The sequence below is a fragment of the Nicotiana sylvestris genome, chromosome 12 (assembly GCF_000393655.2).
Source record: "Nicotiana sylvestris chromosome 12, ASM39365v2, whole genome shotgun sequence".
NCBI lineage: Eukaryota > Viridiplantae > Streptophyta > Magnoliopsida > Solanales > Solanaceae > Nicotiana > Nicotiana sylvestris.
The window spans coordinates 38,440,739-38,455,691 of record NC_091068.1 but is presented as its reverse complement, the minus strand read 5'-3'; the positions used below and the strand labels follow the sequence as shown (position 1 = coordinate 38,455,691).

General features: G+C 35.3%; 1 long non-coding RNA gene across 1 annotated transcript; it reads left to right on the top strand.

Moving 5' to 3' along the window:
• Positions 1 to 2,055: 2,055 nt before the first annotated feature.
• On the top strand, positions 2,056 to 9,509 carry LOC104231169 (uncharacterized). Its single transcript, XR_011404392.1, has 2 exons — positions 2,056 to 2,279; positions 9,193 to 9,509. It is a non-coding gene; the product is annotated as an uncharacterized lncRNA (long non-coding RNA).
• The last annotated feature ends 5,444 nt before the right edge of the window (positions 9,510 to 14,953 follow it).

The following is a 14,953-nucleotide window of genomic DNA, read 5'->3' as shown; positions in this document are numbered from 1 at the left end:
AAGTTTTTAGAAATAAGCTTAATAACTTCAGCATATCAGCTGAAGTTTTTTTGAAAAAGCTGTATGACAGGGATTCATGAATGCAGGGAAAACAACTTCAGCTCATTAGGTGCTGAAGATTTTAGAAATGAACTAAAGAACTTCAGCACATTGGGCTGAAGTTTTAGCAAATGAATTCAACAAACTTGAGCATGTTTCAGCATTAATTGCATAGTATACAGGAGTAACCTACACAATTAAAGTAGTAATTATATTGCGTTGGGGGTATGTGTTAGTGTAATAATTACATTCTTATCACATTCATGCATGCTTTTCGTTAGAAACGTTTAAAATTCCTCTTTGCCTTTTCATATACTATGCATAAGTTTTTTCCCCTATATAAGCACGCTATTCCTTGTAAGTTTATTCACTCAAACACATATATTTTAGAAGACATAATAAAATATAAAAAGGAAAAAATGGATGTTGTCATCAGGCAAATAGTGGAAGAAATCAAGCAAGACATTATAGAGGCTTGTGAGCTGAAACTGGATGAGCTCATACACAAGTACGACAGGGAGCTGGAAGAAATTAACAACAAGCTTGATACGCTTGTGATGTATGCAAGATTTGACAATCTTGCTGATGAAGATGCTCGTCCATTTGGTAGTGACGACGATGATGATGATATGGACGATTAGTTTTTCTTTTTGTTATTTATGTAGTTTAATGTATCTTTTTTTGATGTTTAATGAAATATTCAGTTTTTGTTTTAAGTTTTTTCTGCGTTTTTCTAATATTAATTCTATTCAAAGTCGAAAAATAGCAGAGGAAATGAACTATATAAGTTCAGCAGGAATTAACAAAAACTAATCCGAATATTAAGCATTTTTTGGTATGAAGTTTTTTCAAAAAATCATAATAAAATACACAGTGCTTGATGAAAACTTCAAGCATGAACTAAAAATTCTTTTTAAAATTAGAAAATAACAGAACAATTAACAAAAACTTATCTGAAAATTACATATTGCACGACAAAATATTAAGCATTTTTAGCAGACGAACTAAAAAAACTTCAGCATACAAAAAATTATATGAAAAATGATTTACATATTCCTGAAAACATAAGCATTTTTTGGTATGAAATTTTTCCAAAAAATGATAATAAAATACATAGTGCGGGAGGAAAACTTCAGCTCCATCAGCTGAAATTTTTACAGATTAACTAAAGAACTTTAGCACCTGCGTTGAAGTTTTTTGTGCAATATGAAATTTTAATTTATGTTTATTTTTTACCCAGTGTAGGAGGAAAACTTCAACTCCTCCTGCTGAAGTTTGTAAATATTAACTAAAAAACTTCAGCACCTATGCCGAAGTTTTTTGTGCAATATGAAATTTTAATTGATATTTCTTTTTACCCAGTATAATAGAAAAACTTCAGCTCCTCCTGTTGAAGTTTTTATATATTAACTAAAAAAGTTCGGCATAGTGCCGAAGTTTTTTGCGCATAGGTGTTTTAAATATTCAAACACTCATATAATGTTTTAATATAATTTTTTCTTCGTTGTGTTATTTGCCTGCTCGTTTTGCTGATTTTTTTAGATATGAACTAAATAACTTCAACTTGTTTCAACATATTTGTAGGATTAGAATGTTAAAATTCATCGTCAAATAGATTTAGAATGCAAATTCAGCATATCAGTGAAGTTCGTCAAACAACTTCAATCAATCAATCAAAAAACATGTAATTCAAAAACTATTTTGAATTCTGAAGATGAATTTGAATACTTATAATGTATTTTGTAATTTTGAATTTGGAATTTGAATATGGTTCAAATCTGATTTGCGAGAGGCGATCTCAGGAGAGACTGGACTGATGGAGGAGATACGAAGAAGATCTGGAATTTGATTCTGGGTATGCTTGATGTATCTTTTATATGTTTTGGAAGGGGTATAATGGTCATATTATTACGAATTTTTTGTTAGTTGCTTACAAAATCAATAATTTTTAAAAATAGAGTATATATTAAAATGTGGCATAAAAATAGGTACCGCACCAAATCGCCCATTCTATTTGTATTTTTGGCCTTTTCCCAAGAATCAAAAACCAAAAGAAAACCTCAGTTTCGTCCCAGCCGCCCTCTCAAATACATCAGCATCACTCCCTGCCGCACCCGCAAAATTAATCCATCGCCGGTACCAAATCTCGCTAAGATTTTCGTATCACCTGCAGTTTCGGCGAATATCCGATTTTCTTCTTCGCTTGGGCCTTCGATCACCTGCAATTTCATCCGTTACCGGTACCAAATCATCACTCACTCTTTATCCTATTTGCAATCTCTCTTTGCTGATATCTATTTTCTTAAAGATTTGAATGGCTGATTCATAGGCATTACTAAGAATTACTATAAAAAAGTTTTAGCAGATTGTGCACTGCACAAGGTTAAGAATATTGTATTTGGCCTCTGTATGACATACTCTGTGCCTCTTTGTAGTAGAAATATTTCTACGATTTGACGAAACATTTTTCTTTTTCAAGTGAGAAAAGATGCTAAGGAGTTCGTGACAGCTTAAAAGATGCTATAGAATATTTCTACTATACAATCTTGGTGGTGGAATGCAGTTGTCCAAGGTAAAGTGGAAGCAAAGAAGGCGGCTTACCTAAGGTTAGTAGGGAGCACTGACGAGGAGGAGAAGAGAGAGAACAGTCAAAGGTATAAGGTAGCTAGGAAGGAGGCGAAGATGGCAGTGACGGAGGCTAAGACGACAGCTTTTGCTCGTCTGTATGAGGAACTAAGGAACAAAGGTGGGGAGAAGAAGTTATTCCGACTCGCTAAGGCGAGAGAGAGGACAACTCGGGATCTGGACCAAGTGAGGTGCATAAAAGATGATGACGGCAAAGTTTTGATGGGAGATGACCAGATTAAGAGGAGGTGGCAGACCTACTTTCATAAACTTCTAAGTGAAGAAGGGGATCAGGATATTATACTTGGGGAATCGAGGAATGCCGACAGTCACCATGAAGTAAGTAATTGTAGGGACATTGAGATCGATGAAGTCATGGAGGCAATGCGTAAGATGAGAAGGGGCAGAGCTACCGGGCCAGACGAAATTCCGGTTGAACTGTGGAGGTGTGTGGGTAGAGCAGGCTTGGAATGGCTTACTGCATTGTTTAGTGTTATATTCAAGACTAATAGAATGCCTGAAGAGTGGAGGTGGAGTACAATGGTCCCGTTGTATAAGAACAAAGGTGATGTCCAGAGCTGTAACAACTATAGGGGCATCAAATTACTAAGTCATACCATGAAAGTTTGGGAGAGAGTGGTAGAAATGAGAGTGCGAAGGACGGTGTCTATTTCAGACAACCAGTTCGGGTTCATGCCGGGACGATCTACCACAGAAGCTATCCACCTTATTAGGAGGATGGTGGAACAGTACAGAGATAAGAAGAAGGATCTCCACATGGTGTTTATTGATCTGGAGAAAGCGTACGATAAGGTTCCTAGGAAGGTCTTATGGAGCTGCTTAGAGGATAAAGGGGTCCCGAGTAACTATATTAGGGTGATTAAAGACATGTATGATGGAGCTAAGACTCGGGTTAGGACAGTAGGAGGCGACTCTGAACACTTTCCAGTTATTACGGGGTTGCACCAAGGGTCTGCGCTCAGCCCATTCCTATTTGCCCTGGTGATGGATGCACTGACTCATCATATTCAAGGGGAGGTTCCATGGTGCATGCTATTTGCTGATGACATTATTCTAATTGACGAGACAAGAGGCGGCGTCAACGAGAGGCTAGAGATTTGGAGACATGCTCTTGAGTCTAAAGGTTTCAAGTTGAGTAGGACGAAGACGGAATACCTCGAGTGCAAATTTGGAGTTGAGCCGACGGAAGCGGGAGTTGAAGTGAGGCTTGACTCTCAAGTCATTCCCAAGAGAGGTAGTTTCAAGTACCTTGGATCGGTTATTCAGGGGATCGGGGAGATTGACGAGGATGTTACACACCGTATAAGGGTGGGGTGGATGAAGTGGAGGTTAGCGTCGGGAGTCTTGTGTGACAAGAAAGTGTCACCGTTACTAAAAGGTAAGTTTTATAGAGCAGTGGTTAGGCCTGCCATGTTGTATGGAACTGAATGTTGGCCGGTAAAGAACTCACACATCCAGAAGATGAAAGTAGCAGAGATGAGGATGTTGAGGTGGATGTGCGGGCATACAAGGATGGATAAGATTAGGAATGAAGATATTCGAGAGAAGGTGGGTGTGGCCCCCATGGAGGACAAGATGCGGGAAGTAAGACTCAGATGGTTCGGGCACATTCAGAGGAGGAGCACTGATGCACCGGTGAGGAGGTGTGAGCGACTGGCTGTAGTGGGCACGCGGAGAGGTAGAGGAAGACCTAAGAAGTATTGGGGAGAGGTGATCAGACAGGACATGGCGCGGCTTAGGATTACTGAGGACATGGCCCTTGATAGGGAATTATGGAGGTCGAACATTAAGGTTGTAGGTTAGGGGAGAGTGTGAATATTTCTACAGCACAATAAAGGGAGACTATCCAGTTAGGAGTTAGACTAGAAATGTCATTGGTCGTCTATTGATGCAGGGCTTTACCTTCTAGTTGTACTATACCAGCCATCTATTTCGTATTTCGTATTTCGTATTCTGTATTTCATATTTCATATCTCTTATATATTGTTGTTATTTTTATTACGCATTTTTATGGTACTAATATATCATCTCCTATTGCTTTTTTGAGCCGAGGGTCTCCTGGAAACAACCTCTCTACCCTTCGGGGTAGGGGTAAGGTCTGCGTACATATTACCTTCCCCAGACCCCACTTGTGGGATTATACTGGGTCATTGTTGTTGTTGTTGTTGTAGATCTTGGAAAACATACAACAACATACCGAGTGTAATTTCACAAGTCGGATCTGGGGAGAGTAGTGAGTATGCAACCTTACCCCTACCTTGTGCGGGTAAAGAGAAAAATGTATTGACTAAAAAATATTCTGCAGCATTGAGTAGCTTATGGTCATGTTTATTTCGTTGTCAGTCTCAGAGAATACTTCTATGAGTTTGTGATAGATTAGATGCTGCATAGTATCCATTCTTCAGTATTTGCCTTAGGATAACCTATCTAAGTACTTCTTGTTAACAACTGTTTTGACAAGAAAGGAAAGACTAAGAGATAGTATTCCAAAAGCAATGTTTTACTGTCAATGTGTTGTAATAACTTAGAATTTTCTAGGTATTGTAAAAGGTGGATGTCCATTCTTAATATGATAAAGATCAATAAGTTATTTTCTTCTTTGTAGTTGATTAGTCGATTACTGAAAAGGTCATGGCCTTTGGTATTCTGAAAGATCACTAAACTCACTGAAGGGTCATGGCCTTTTGGTATTCTCAAAAGTCACTAACTCCTTGTTTTGTTGAAAAGTTACCCTAACTCTTGAAGAAATGAAGAGCCACTTGACCTTTGAATCCGAGAGAAATAAAGAGTTACTTGACTTTTGGCTCTTAGAGAAATGAATAGCCACCTGGCTCGTGACCTTTCTGAAAGGGCAAGTCACTTGCCTATAAATGAGGATCTGACTCCTCTCCAGTTTTGGTTGTCTCTGTTTCTCAAAGTTCTTGCTGGAATGGATAACACATATTACATATTAATATTGGTTTAGATTTAATTAACTTAAATTGAATCTTAACTATAGTTAAGATATTAAATATTTCCATAATTATTGCAGCAATTTTGGATGATCATTAACTAATATTTTCTTAATAACATAATATTAGCAATTAAGCCATCCAAATGTAAAGAACTTGTTTTCTGCCTTCATTTTTTTTACCACTGAACCAGAATCATTCCTTGCTATATCAATTCACAAAACTAAGCTAATTACAGCTTTTCATAAAAATCAGGGAAGGTGGAAATATGTAAGCAATCAATGACAATGGATTTATCATTTCTTCTATCGTCGCCATATTTTCCATTGTATAAAGTAGTTTTTGATTCCATGCCACATGGTGGATCAATTTCTATTGCTAATCTAGAAATTCATATTAATTTCCTCGGAACTTATTTGCGTCCTTGGCAAAGATTTTAACCAATTTTTGAAAAGTTGAACTTGTTTATATATGAATATAAAAATCTGTCATATTATAAAGAAAATAGTTTTGAATTATATAAGTTTGTTGTTTTTCTGTCTACAGTATTACCTATAGCTAGATTACTTGTTAGTTTAAAATCCTATACATATTAGTTAATGATATTAAGCTGCCATAAATGTGGGATTGCCAAATCTTAGGGAGCAAATATATTGAAATATTTATAATTCTAACTATGGTTAAGACCCAACTTTAATTAAGTAAATCTAAATTATTGCTATTAACATTTGGCATGCGTCACACATCCAAGTAAGAACTTGAGGAAATGGAGCCGACAAGAAATGGAGAGGAGACATATCCTATAAATAGGATCCTTTTATAGAATGAATGAAGCAAGATAGTTTAAGAGCTTTTCTTAATAAAAGTCTTATCTTCCTTTACTAGATAAAAAAAGAGCGTATCTTAATAAAAATCTTGTCTTCCTCTTCTTCTCTTCTCCTACAATCTTCTTAAGTATTCGTCTTTGTCCACCATAGTTGTATCAGAATCATGGAAAACAATGATTCACTCTCTTTTCAATTTCCTTGTCTCACATAAGAAACTTATGAAAAATAGCGTCTACGAAAGAAAGTCATTTTTGGCTTGAAAGATGTGTAGGAGATTGTAGATTGAGGGTATGTAAAACCCGCAATGAGGAAGTTTTGCCTCAAATTGAAAAAGATGCTTTGGCAAAGATGATGAAGAAGGATCAGTAAGTCCTCATACTCATTCACCAATACTTGGATGATCCGATTGAGAAGGTGACAGATGCAACCACCTCAAGGGAAACTTGAGAGGTTTTACAAAATCCTCTCGAAGGAGTTGATAAAGTGGAGAAAGTAAATCTTCAAACTCTACGAGTGGATTTTGAAGCTCCAAAAACAAGTAATCCAAATCCATTTTGGATTATTGTTCAAAAATGAAGGTTGTGAAATAATTAAAAAGGTATGAGGAGAAATAGAAGATGTCAATGTGATAGAAAAGTTCCTTGGCTTTTTAATTTAACACCTTCGCTCTTTAACATAAATTTGATTATGTGGTATGAGCGATTGAGAAGTCTAAAGACTTACACTTAGACTCATGCAATTAGAGACAAAGCCTCTCAAGTTTGAAAAGGAAATCCAAAATGAAGGGGAACAAAATTATGTTGGACAAAGAGGAATACATAGGAAGATTATAGGAGAGAAGGAAGAAGACATTTACTAGGGGAGAATCTCTTAAACTTTCTTGCTTTATTCATTTAATACAAAAGTTCCTATTTATAGGCAAATGACTTGCTCTTTTAGAAGGGTCAAAAGCCAATTGGCTCTTCATTTCTTCGAGAGTCAAAGGTCAAGCGGCTCTTCATTTCTATAAGAGTCAAAGATCAAGTTGCTCTTCATTTCTTCAAGGGTTAAGTTGACCTCTCAACAAAACAAAGGATCTAGTGACTTTTGATAATACCTAAGGACTATGACCTTTCAGTGATCGACTAACCAACTGCAGAGAGAAAGATAACTTACTAAACCTAACCACTAAAGGTGAACATCCACATTTTCCAACAATTAGAAAGTTTTAAATTATATTTACAACGCAACATAAACTTCATCTTCAAGATAACCATGGTAATAAAGATATCTTGCTCGTTTGTCTTCATGTTGACGATATTATTTTCACGGGCAATAACCTAAGTTTGTTAGAAGTCTTCAAAAAAGTTATGTCCTTTGAGTTCGAGATGATAAACATATGGCTCATGCCATACTACTTGGGCTTAAAAATGAAGCAAATGGAGAAAGAGGTTTTTATTTCTCAAGAAAAATATTCAAAGGAGGTCTTGAAGAAGTTCAATGATTGCAAACCCTTTGAATACACCAATGGAGAATGGAACAAAGTTGTCAAAGTTTGATAATGGAGAAAAAGTAGATTCCACTCTTTTCAAAAGCCTTGTGGGAAACTTAAGATACTTGGCTTGTTGGAGTAATAAGTTTCTTCATGGAAGCTCCCATCTCTGCTCACTTGAGAGTTTCTAGAAGAACTTTTCATTACCTAAAAAGTATGATCGACTCTGGGCTATTTTCTTCTTCTTCTTCTAGTAACTTAACTTTGTAGGATTTTGCGGTAGTGATTTTGTGGGAGATATTGATGATAGAAAAAGCACCATCGTCTTTGTATTTTTTTTGGGTAATTGTGTATTTCTTTGAGCTCAAAGAAACAATCTATTGTTACTCTCTCAACTTGTAAATTTGAATGTGGCATCAACATCTTGTACATGTCCTGTTAGTCAGCCGAGAAGAAAGTTGAAGGAGCTCAACTTGCCATAAATTTAAGCAGAAAATTTGTATTGACAACAAATCCGTACAACACTTGCCAAGAATCCGGTTATATTATGATCGAAACAAACATATTGGCACAATGTATCACTTTATTAGAGAATGTATTGCCAAAAGTGTATCAGTGGGCACTCCCTTTTTGTTGTAACTTTTGCTATGCATCTTTCTGATGCCATAATAAATTTGCCTTACTTCATAAAAAAAGAGAGAATATATTTGCCAAAAAGAGAAAATCACAACATGAAATATGCGACCAAATCTAAGTTTGGCATTTGGAAAAAGAATGGAAAAATATTATGGGACTTAAATGGTAATGGACAACGCAATGATAATTGTTCAAACTTCCTTGTGTGTTCGCTTGTTAAACTTTCTCCAAATTCCATAACTTGTCCTATATCAGTTAAAAGATGGCATAGGATGACATTTGTCTATAGCTGTCAACATTGGCCATATTTTGAGGTATTTTGGGTTTGATTGTGCTACTGGAATTAAATGGACAACGCGTACCTTAGGAAAAAGATGGGGGACTCACAAGTATAAGGTTAGACATGAGCATTTCTACTTTAATAAAGTAAAGAAGAGGTATTTGCTAATCTTTGTTAATATCTGGATTTTGTTGCATCACTATAAGCAAGGGAAGATTAAGAACCGTTCTTTCTAGGAAATCAACTCACTTTATTCATATCTAATGATATCTAGTATTTACTTATATCATGTTTGATTATTATATGGCATAACGTTTACAAAACACATGAAATTTTATGAAGCTTAAAGTCTCGCATGCTGGTGGTAGTAAGAGGAATGCAAGTAGAGATCGTCAAATGGTGAGTTTCGTTATCGTGGATTATATTTAGGGAATCATTGTATTGTAGCAAATGAAGTGTGTTGCATTTGACACTTGTTAGTTTCATAATATTTTATTAATGATTTTAGCAGCAAAAATTGGGAAAGGCCTGTCTGTTGAAGTGAAGATTTTAGCTGCAAGTTAATTATCTTTCTTTAATTTATATTGTAGTGTTGTACAATTATATTGTTCTATTAACTACTTCATTAATCATTGATTAAAGATTGTTACTAACTTCAATGTTTGGAGCTTTTTAATTTTTTCTAATTTATTGATCAGACTTATAGCCCGTTTGGCCAAGCTTCTAAAATCAGCTTATTTTGAGAAGTGTTTTTCTCAAAAGTATTTTTTTAAAAAGTGCTTTTGGTGAGAAGCAGTTTGTGTTTGGCTAATTAATTTGAAAAACACTTTTGAGCAGTAATTAGTGTTTGGCCAAGCTTTTGAAAACTGCTTTTAAGTGTATTTTTCTCAAAAGTGCTTCTCAGAAAAGTGTTTTTGGAGAGAGACTACTTTTTTCCGCTTTTCCAAAACTGCTTCTGCTTCTCAAACACTTTTTTTCCTTCCAAAAGCTTGGCCAAACACTTCAATTTTTTGCCAAAAGTGCTTTTGGCAAAACAAAAAGCACTTTTGGCCAAAAAAAAAGCTTGGCCAAACAGGCTATTACTATCGTTACCCAATGTGCAAAATTTCTAATCACTGTTTCAATTTTAATTGCTGAATACGGATATCAAAAAACCATTAGTGCCAAAAAAAGACTAGTCTATTGTCTAGTTACCAAACTAGATAGTAGATGTATTGACTGTTTAATACATAATGTACTTTCCCTTTCTACTCCCCCAAAAAAATTAGTCTATTGTCTGAAAATGTTACTTCAGAAAAATATACAATCTGGGAGTGAAGGAGACTTAACTAATGCACTCCCTTTATTCTGACAGTAAGCATCAACTAGTGTACGCACTCTTTAGATAGCGAGCTGCAATTTACTAGATGAAAAGTATGCTCTTTCAAATGTTTTGCCACTTTTTAGACCATTAATTTAATGTCTGCAAACCGTTTAATTAATTAGTAATGCTAGTTCCAGAAAGAAATTGATGACTGATGTATGCTTCAATTATGTTATCTTATCTGAAACAAAAGGAAGTCCTTTTTGCTGCATTCAGCCCAGTTGTTTTGGCAAATTGCCATCCATATCAGGGTGAGCTCAATCTCTTTATTGAGGTGTGGATTTTTTTTTTTTTTTTTTGGGTGGTGAAAAATGGCTCAAGGAGATAGTTAGCATTTGAAGCAAACATAATTATCTATGAGATGGTAGGCCAAAAGAAGGAAATTATGAGGTGGGTGTAACAAGGATCATAAGATAGGTCACTTTGTTGGTTTGTTGTAGGTATTGTCAATAGTTCGGAGGGATACTTATTCGAAACGTTAAAAAACTGTTTGATTTGATTCTATAAATGATGAAGTATCATGATATTTATATAGTTGCTTGAGTACAAGTCTAGCTTCTTGTTAGGATAATATGCTTGCTGCTTCAATGGTGGTCACATACTCACTGAGGTTAATATAGATTTGTTTACTTCACTGAGATCTAAACTTTAATACCGGAAAGATGTCAACTCTGCCTGTTGTGGTAATGCAAAATTCTATATTTGCTATAGTTATATCAGCCTCCTCGAGTATCATATATACGTTTAAGTATATAGTTTCTCATATTTAAGTTGTCTTTGAGCTTTGAGAGACATGTCTGTTGATATTCATGCATTCATGCATTCATGCCTTATAGCTCAAACTAGCTGGATAACTTCTTGGAGGCATACTTCAACCACAATCTGTTTTCTGGTCTTTTTTGATTTGGTGCGCCAATCTGATGAATCAATTGCTCTGCAGCAAACGATTTTAATGATCTTGCTTTCTAGGATGTTGAAAAAGAATGATAAGTCTTGCATGTATTCGAGTGTTGTAGCCAACAAGCAGGTGTGTTCTTTGATGGCTCGTCATAAAGTACATGTTTTCTTGATTTCTCATTTGGGACTTAGTTTAAGGTCATCACAAACATATATGCAAGATGCACCGTATAACCTGCAACCTGCCGCATAAAACTTGTTTAAACCGGCATAGACCCGCAACCTGCCCCACATCAATTTTTAAAAATATTATTTTAACCTGCCTTACACCCTCCCCACCCCGCATAACTTTAAACCCACCCTGCCCTGCATAGCCTTAAAACCGCACTGCATCCGCACCGCCCTATTTGTCATCCATCTTGGTCGTAATTTAAATTATTGGTTTTATCCAGAAATATTTTTTCCAGTCAACACCGTATGAAATGAACTGGATAGAGGTGCTTTAAAATTTGTCATTTGTTTTTCTGATTGCTTGTGGTCATTGTAAATTTGTAATTACTGCTTCTTTGACTTTTTCACTACTGCATTTCTTTCTCCATACTGTTGTGATTATGCATGCTTGCTTTGAGCCAAGGGTCTATTGGAAACAACATCTCTGCCTGCACAAGGTAGGGGTATGGTTGTGTACTTTCTATCCTCCCAGACCCCGCTTGTGGGATTATACTTGGGTATGTTGTTATAACCACCATGTTTTACTTTGTAGGATAGAATATTAGAGCACCTACCTCAAGGCCAAGAACGTGTTGCTATTTTAGGTGTTTCATCAAAGATATTGACTCATCGTAATGTGAATTTTGGTATTGGGAAAGTATTAGGGGTTAAGCATTCCATTAGTCATGTGAATTTTGGTGGCTCTTTTAATAATGTGTCTTAACAATGTGTTGAAGGCCTAGAGAAGCATGTAACCCTGGAAGAGAAAATGACTGGATATTTGGAGACATAGAAGGGCAGCCCGGTGCACTAAGCTCACGCTCTGTCGGGGTCCGGGAAAGGGTCAGACCACAAGGGTCTAGGAATTTGTCAATTTTGGTAAAAACTGGTGCAAACGTGGAATCAAATAGCAGCTCTTTATAAGCTTTAGAAGCTAAATTTTTCTCCTCCCAAAAAAGAAAAAAAGAAAAACAAAAGAAGGTTTTTAGAAGCTAAATATGGTTGTGAGTTTTTCTTAGTCTTGTATGCTTAGCATAATCTTGAACCGTGACGTGATGTTTTCTCTTATTATTTTAATTAGATAGGAGATGATTAGCAGAAGGAATTAAATGGAAGTTACACGAAGATGTACCAACGAGAATAACAAAGTTAGGACGAAGTCACATAAATAGAATTGATTTGGCAGAGGAAGAATGAACTAATAAATCTATAACCATTTCGGGTCCATTTGCCTTGGCCATTTGAGTATATCTGAATCCTTTGTTTGTCATTATGGTAAACGGTACTGGCTTGTGGATTATTTCTTTTGAAAGACAGTTCTTTGCCCTTTAATTTTGTGAAGATAAAAAATTAATTTCTACCTAAAATTAGTACTAGTAATGATATATTTAAGGATTTTTAACATCATTGGCAAAATAAGCTTAAGATCTTTACGGGGACGTGTGCTTGCATCACGCATACGAAAATGATAAGTTTTATCTATCTGAATTTGAAATGGTAGAATTGCATTTGGCATATTTTAATTGTTGTTTCAACGAGTTGATATTCTACATTTATATACTATTAATTAATAATTCTACTATATAAAAAGGGGAATATGTATAAGCATACAAGAGGTCAACTTGTGTGCTTGCTGTCATTATAGTTACTTTTCAGGGCATATTTGTCATCTTAATCAAATTGCTTCATTGGTTGCTTAATTGTTCAAAAATTGAACAATCTTATTGGTCGAAAAATTACTTTACTATAGCTGCCGTTAAAACTTTTGAGCCAACTGACCAATTTACCCCTTTGTCCTACCATTTCATGGACCCCACTTTCTATGGTAATAGACAGGGGTGGGCATATTTCGGTCGGAACCGAATAAACCGACCGAATCGATTTTTTTTTTTATTTCGGTTTCGGTTATTCGATTTGTTCGGTCGGTTTCGGTTTAAAATTTTAAAATTTCGGTTTTTCGGTTATTAAGTTTTTTAGTTCAGTTAACCGAAAAATCGAATTATTAACATATATGTTCTTTAAGTTATATATATGCTAAGCCCATAGGTAATAAATTAATACTATTAGGTCCAATCTATCAAAGACTCAACCCAATTAAGTAAGTCCATCAACTTTCCAATCTTAAAGACTTTCAGTCTATTAAAACTTCCATAGCATATGTGATAGATACCGGGAGAATTTCACACAGAGTTGTAATTTACACTATGTTTGAATTTTATGATCCATAAAGTGTGCAAAGTTTAGTCTATTTTTTTCTCTATAAACACAATATTTCCAACAATTTCGAAGTTTTGGGAAAAATCAACAAATTCACCGGTCGTATTATTACATAGAAGGAGTCCAATATGATAATGTTCAAACCGAAAACCGAACCGAAACAGCCGAACCGAAATTAGAATAACCGAACTTATTTCAGTTCGGTTTCGGTTACTATTTTTACAAAACCGAAAATCGAATAACCGAACCGAATTTCTTCAAACCGAACCGAACCGACCGAATGTCCACCCCTAGTAATAGATGGCCCAAGCTATTCTATTATAGCCAGGGAACTGTAGGATGAAATTATAACTTGATCTGAGCAGCCAAAGGGATTAATAAATTATTAAAAATAACTAAACTTACAAAAACCCACAAAAAGATAGTTCAATACTCAGATTTTTCAAATAGAATAAAAAACTTTTTCAAGTAAAGTGTGAAGGATTGCATATAGATGTTCATAACACGCATCGGAAGACAATAACAACATGTCAATAGATTGGATTTAAGATGTACCTGGCGAAGAAAGTGTCGTTTCAAATTCTTCGATAGTGCGAAGACTCTATGCGTATCCACACCGAGACTGACCCTTGCTATCAACTCTTTGAATAATGAAACACGCGAACAAATTGATTGAAAAACTTGTGCTGAAACTTTTCTCAAAAATCTCAACTCAAATTAGAAGAACAAGAAACACTTTTCTTGTAATTGTATTTTCTCTTGGCTTTGTATTGCAATTTTACTTTCAAAAAGTGTTTTTTCTTTTTAAGAAAATTATGCGGCAAATTTTCTCCATCAGCCTTTTTATATCATCACCTATAAAACCTTTTCCTATTTGGTTGAGGTAATGGTTTACTTCAGGTAAAAATTTATTCAAAAATAAACTTCATGGAATTTCTATGGAAATTTCGAATTCCCACTTATTTGGTAACGTGAGGACTGCCGAAACTTTATAGACTTTGCATATCCAATTCTAAATTGGATTCTAATTTATAAACTTTTTATATTAATAACTTTCTAATTGAAAATTACAAATCCTATAAGTAAGCAGCTTGCCGTATCGTTTAACAATCCAATTCCAAATTGGATTTCATGGTTAAGTCTTTAAATAATATTTGTATATATCCTATATATAAAAATATCAATTATGACGATTAGATACATTCTACTATCTAATAAAGCGGCATAAGCACACAACAGGTCAACATGCCTGCTTGTATGCTTGAGGGCATAATTGTCTTTTCGGTTTCATTTTGTGTGACACGTGCTATCTCTGATTTTTCCATTTCTGCCACGTTTTAGCAGAGGTACAGCTGCCGCTATGCAAAGCCCAAAGCCACGGAATTCCGAAGAAGGTCCACACTACTATTGTTTCTC